This window comes from Galendromus occidentalis, unplaced genomic scaffold (assembly GCF_000255335.2).
Source record: "Galendromus occidentalis unplaced genomic scaffold, Mocc_1.1 scf7180000077500, whole genome shotgun sequence".
Lineage (NCBI taxonomy): Eukaryota > Metazoa > Arthropoda > Arachnida > Mesostigmata > Phytoseiidae > Galendromus > Galendromus occidentalis.
In genome coordinates, this window is record NW_003805488.1 from 843,734 (window position 1) to 850,413 (window position 6,680).

A 6,680-nucleotide genomic window follows, 5' to 3' on the forward strand; every position below is an offset into this window, starting at 1 on the left:
ATTCGCGGCCTTCATTGAAACTCTATGGGGAGTAGCCGGAAATTTCCGCGAATCCCGCGATCGCCGCGAATAATTTACAGCCCTACTCATGACCGTATCAGGGATGCGGAGGACCTCGTCGGAATATGAACGACATATCTACCTATGCAGCCCGACACGTAACATTCCTTCAGATTTCGATCACAGGAGCGAATTTGAGAGCTTCTCCCAATAATCTCAGCGACTCAATGAAGGTAAGCATTTCGGCGCGTCTCGGTAAAACCTCAGGGAGGACCGCTGGAAAATTAGTCGGAAATCGATATGCGGGAGATAAGACCAATATTCTTAGAACTCGTTCTCCGTCAGGAATCTATGGCACGCAGTCAATGGCTCGGACCCGCTATTCTTAGCATCATCGAGGAAAGTCAACAGAAGCTTCCATCCTTTCTTTCGCTAATGATTCCCGAACGGAGCGGATCGATTCGCAGCGATCCGTTGTCCTAGAGGGAGACGGTGAGCTGGAACCTTCTCAAGATCCACTGCGCATTGCTTCGATAATCCTTGTGGGATTGACGCTTGACGCTCGAGTCCGACCGACGAAGAGAATCAGCCTGTGATGAAGGATGTCCACGGCTTCAGGGGTCTCACGAGCTCATCCGGATGCAAGTCGCAAGCTACCAGGTTTCAATCACCCAAGCTCTCCGAGTGCCGTCTTTGGAGCGTGCCCGCGTGCGGGACATGATGTGAATGTGCGGCCTAAGCCGTGTTGCGAGGTGAGGAGGAGATGCTCAGTCGGATCTCGCGCTTCGGGATGAGAGTCCTGAGAATCGGGGAACGGGCCTGGGGTTTTTAGCGTGCAAGGACCTCTTCGGTGATTCCCCCCTTGCCGTGGGGAATCATGGAACCGGATATGACGAATATAAGGTCTGACAGAGTCTCGTTCCTGCTCGACGGGGCGTTTGTATTCTCGATGACTTCGGACGGACTCTCGTCTGTCCGAGGACAGATGAGGGACAAGCCTTTCCGTATATCATTCGGCTCCACCGGTATGCTCCGGATGCGGTCGAACGGACTCGCAATGTCAATACCGCTGCGAAGAAGCGTGTCTACAGTAACCAATCGGGAGCCAATTCCCGTGGTCGTGATTCGAAGGCAACAGATCCTATCTTGCGTGTCGGATGGGCTACCTCTCGGGCTGGTGAGCGGCGTCTGATTCCGAGACCGAGTTCGATATATTCCCTGATTTTTTTTTAATACTCAGAAGATCCGAAGCCGGAGCTTCACGTCTGAGATTTCCCCTTGAGGTGGCTTTTAACCTCTGCGTCGCGACTGTCTCGGGCAGCCATTAGGTTCACGATCTATTCCTCATCTGATGTGGGGATTTTCGAATGACGAAAATCGCATGGAATATTATCGTCATCCAGTGTAGCTGCTCACGTCCGGTGAGTCGAAAATGCCTCGTTTCGGAAACTTCGCTCGTCGCTCCTAGTGAACGCGATCAAAGGTCCTCCCACTATCGAGTTTCGAAGGGACTTGTACGATCTCAACTGTACCTAAGCTGATTAGCGAAGTTCGACAGCGCTGTTTATCGAGTCGAACTCATGCCCAAGGAGCGCTTTGCATTTCAATCGAGCGCAGGTCTTCTTTAGGTATGCCGGAGAGACAAGTCGTCGATGTTTCCCAAGCTTCCGATCGGGTTTCTCGGAAGGGCTGAATTTCATCAATGGGTCTGACAATGGGCCGGTGTAGCTGGCCAAAGCACGCGACGTGTCGGTCTGTGATCCACTTGACTTCGTCTCTCACAGGAGTCACGTTCGAATGTAATGGACTCAGCATCGGCTGGCATAGGTCTCTCGACGCAAACATCCGATCTCAGCATGATCCTCATCCAGCACCGAGAGCCTCGTGGTCTTAGAGCGTAGACGCGAAAGAAAGGGAACGATTGCGAATTGCTGAGAATAATCCACAGAAAACTTCGATGGACCCCGTTAAAGCCGAATGCTTCTCTCCCAATGTCTCAGATGATTTCGTGGGTACGATGCACAAAATATCCGATTCAGCGACTTCTGAGCCGAAAAGAGAAACCGGGACAGGCCTATCATCCCAATCAGTAACTCCAAATCCTTGTTGGGATGAATGAAGAATATTAACGTCTTGACCTCGAATAGATTCCGGGACTGATGCCGTAATGGTCATTCGTAATGACCAGGTGCCTGAATGAGATAAGTCGGATGGTCCATGCGCGAACCATCGACGTCGGGTCCCATGTGGGGTCAGCACCGAGTGACCCGTCGAGAGTCGACTTCTCAAAAGTCAGGGTGCGCTCGGAGGTGTCGCGTTCCGCGGGAGAAACTCGATGGAAATTCGCTGTGAAGCATTGGACCCTCTAGTCGGGTCGAGCCTCGAATAATGGTTGTTTGTGTCACCATATGTCAGGGAGTCCGGGTCGGAAAAAAAAGGACGGAGGAAAAGACGCGGGGCCTGTGCTAGGAAGAATTTATTTGTGTTTGCCGAACTAGATATTGGATCGTCGTATCACTGGAGCGCCACCTTCGCGAATCTCAGACGCTGTGTCCATGACGAGATATTCAAGCGTGGTGCAAAGAAAGATCGATGTTTGCAACACGGCATTTCCGGCAAGGGAGATATCGCGAGATTACTCCTCTGAACCGATCCGGAAACATCGGGAAATCGTGTGATAAAAGTTATTTGTTTAGCGATTGAATATTGCGGATTCGTGCATTCGCCCAGGAACATGACACGCATCTGGAATTTCCCCTGGACCAACTTGCGATTCCGAATGGAGGCCTTCGGATATCCACGGGTTCTGATGGGGGCGCCATCCGGAAGGAAAATATGCTTGATCGAGAGAACGAAAGACATGGAGGGAAGCAGAAACCCTGGAAGCGAAGGTCTACCGGTGGTTCGCGGTACGCCAATCCGAGACCTGTCTCTTCTCCGTCATATAGCTCCGGGGGAGAGGGGGGATTCGAATGCGAAAACAGAAGAGAGTTTTTTGAATGAACTGGCAAGAGGCAGGGACAAGAGGTGAATAAATTCAAGAGACGGTCCAGATAAATCCCGAGAGACAATCAGTCGAGCTCGAGCTGCGATTGTGGATCGGATTGGCTTTTCAGTCACGTTTAGGCATGATTGTCGATGACAAAGTGACGAGTTGGCTGCGACAGCATTCGTAGTGAGTCACAATGGAGTAATACGTGGATGAACTTTTTTTACCCACGTCAGGATTCATGCCGCTGGAGGGATATACTGCGGAGAAAATACGCGCGGCCGACCCGCGAGCAGAACCGGAGCATCTCGTGGGCGTATTCCGATTCCGACTAGAGTACTAGAGGTAGCGATGCCCGCCCTTCCATCAATATCTCCCTATCCGAACTCCTGGTTAGGAAAAGGATGAAGGGGAATCGTGAAGGCCACGGAATCGAGACTTGTTGAGTTCGAAATGGCTGGTATCGATCAGGGGAAGTGCGCTCCGGGGATCATTGCTTCTCGACTCTGGTTCGGATCGTGATTCGTTTCGTCTAGAGGGTCCTCAGAGGAGATCCGAACAGAAATTGCAGCGGCACCGACTCATTTTGCTCTAGTGCCCGACAGGGTGTTAGTCTGTTCCGAACGAAATCTCTCCTTCCAGTCGTGCAGAATCGATTCACCGGAGCTCATCCATTTAGAGGGGTCCGAAGCCAAGTTGGCGGAAAATCGATTTTCGCGGAAGGCCTCGGAACCAATTGACCGCGAAAAACGAGGGCTCACTGTAATTTTGAGTTTTCCCTCTGATACTCCGTGATACGTGATCATGTTATTATGCGCATGCTCTGAGTGGCTTGCATGAGTCCGAGCAGCTCCTCCAATAAACACTCTCTATACAACGCTTCGTTATTTTGCTACCATCCTGTACAATATTACAATAGAGAGGCATTGGTCCACGTAGCGTACTTAAACCTCCCCATCCAACCCCAACGATCAACATCAGCGGTGACCCTGCGAAGTCTTTCACTTCTCCGGAGTTCCCGAGGATTCCCGGTTCCACATTTCGACAATTCTGAAGGGTATAGGGCACCTTCAACAATTTCTAACGGTCGCTGGCTCTGCAAAGACCGGGGAGCTCGTGCGGTGAAATTGCAGCCTTAGATGCGGTGTGACGCGTGAGGCGGCCGGGCGCTTTCACTTGCTCGTCACGATATTCCGTGTACACTCCCACCTGGAGTTCCGGAGCAAACCTCAGCGGGGATTGTGCACAACATGAACATAGGCACCTCTCTCGAACTCTCTATACACAGATTCGGCTGTTCGGAGAAGTCTCTCTCCTGACGTCGCATCCGTTCGCGTCCCCGTCGCATCGGTCTCTGAGGATGGAGTTAAGAACAGAGCGCAATAACGTATTCAACGTCCAAAGTCAACAAATGATCTTAATCCTAAGCGTGGGAGACTGAATATTGCGGAGCTCGCGGTACAAAGGATGAATGATGATTCTCCGCCTCCGGCTTGTCGGATATCATGCGGTGGGCGTGCGATCCGACTTTCCGGGAGGCGCCCGAGACGTGCCGACGGCGGAGTTGAATCTAGATAGATGGACTCTACTTTCATAAAACGCGAGATGTCAGCGTTCCGATACGGGAGTGGTCGATCTTCGTGGACTCGGGTCCGCTTCGGTTCCGCTAGCTTTATCGGGGCGCGAGTGGAGGGACGAGAAAATCGAGCTGCGTACCTCGGCATCGATAGATACACAGAGGCGAAAGGAAGAATCCGGAGATCGGAGACTCCAACTGGAGAAGGAACCCCATAGACCGATTCTTCTGAATGCCGCAGGGCAAGCACTGAGACAAAAAGTTACTTTCGTTCAATACGGGAGATGTGAGGTAAGCGAGAATCGGCTAAGGTTTCAATACCGAGAACAGATATCCTGCTGAATCGATTTTTTCGCCCGTCTCTTCTGCTCACTCCTTGCGTTCTAGCTATCCATCTCGGGAAACGCTCATCATCACCGATGCTGGTGGGCAGCCCCGCATCGCTAGAATTTACGCTCCAATATATTCTCATGTCATGTGAGCTACCTCCCGAGATTCTGGTGCCAGGACGGATCCTCAGCTTGGATAATTGTGAGGAGCTAATATCACAGGCCGACCGTTCTCGGACAATCAATATCTTAAGGGTCAGAGAGCTACCCTGTTCAGCCTCCTGAGGGGCCGGATTCTAGGAAACCAGATATGCTCCTCATGGCGTAGGGCGAACAATGGGAGGAAAGGAGTCAGGGACTTGATCCGGAATCCAAAGAGTTTTTGACGCTGACTCATGTCCTGATGTTCGTTGACTAGGCCTCTGAACTCGAGCTGCGGGCCGCATGTCTGCTTCGGAGCTGTACCAAAATCAGACGATACGAACTATCGACTGGAGCAAAGACCTGATCAATCATCAATTGGACTGGGCCACCGTCGCGCGCCGGGGCATCTGCCAAACACTTCCACATTTCGAGCCGGTCCTGGAATTCGGGGGCTCGAGAATCTCGCGGTTTTCAGGAGATTTCCGCGATGGCATTCCGGCCCCACTTATTACTCTGGAAGTTCGTCGAGCCGAGCGACTTGTCCAGAGCGAGAAGCTACGAGTCGGCAGATGCGCAGGCCGGACACCCGATATATCATGGTCCGTCACTCCGGGTGAGGGGGATCCACGCGGGCCCTCTCCGTTGATTCACGCAAGGTTTTTCAAGCTTAAAAATTTTTCGGAAGATGAGAGGGTGGGGGTGTTCCGAGTCCTGAGGTTCCTGCCGAAGCTCGGGTAGGCATTGCTGCCGCTGTCCATGATTTGCCGGCTCGTCGAGGCGTCCTCGCTAGCGTGGGTTGTGGGTCAGTGATTCCCATGGGATGGATCTGGAATGTATTTATCATTGTTCATCTATCAGGATAATAAATGGATTCTCGGATCACGAGCTAGCTTCTCGGATCACTAGAAGGAGTAGATCAGGTCTCGTCGAGCTCCCTAGGCGAACGTTCCCACGTGCGGAGGTTCGCAGGCTGACATCGGATCACCGAGACCTGAGGGTTACTACCACAATTAAGTTCCTGGGTTCCCAGCGATAAACACTGGAAACTTCCGGGACACCGCGAATCGTCGAGCCGTAATGTTCTCTTGCTGTCTCGAACTCACGCCGAACTCAATAACGAGACGTGCTCGGGAAGGCTATCAGACGCGCGATGACCAGCTCGAGCATGCTGCCAGACTGCTAGAGACACGCCTTCGGGACTAATTCCTCGGTTTCTGACGGGGCCGCCCAAGACAATCGCAAGCTGGGCTACGCGTCGTTGATAGAACCGTTCCTGCCCCGATTCATGCATATCATTCTCCCACCGAAAATCCAACTCCGAATAACCTATCATTTCCAAGGAAGTCTCGCTGAGGCTACAGGAAAACCCGATCCGATGCTCGTAATACTTGTCAGCCGTGGCTCATCGGGTCTCCATGAAGCCAAGAAGAGCCTTCACCCTTCAGTCTTCAATTCCGCTCTGTCAGCGATGTCCTCCTTCGTATCCCCGAAGGCTCTCGGAGAAGGTGGAGCTCATTTTGTCCGGACTGAGGACTTTTGTTCCGAAGTCGTAGCGAACACGCCGGACCGATCGAGTTGGGTTATAACGACATCAATGTGGCCACAAGGTACTCGTGGACCACGCCGACCGCAGACGAGCTGC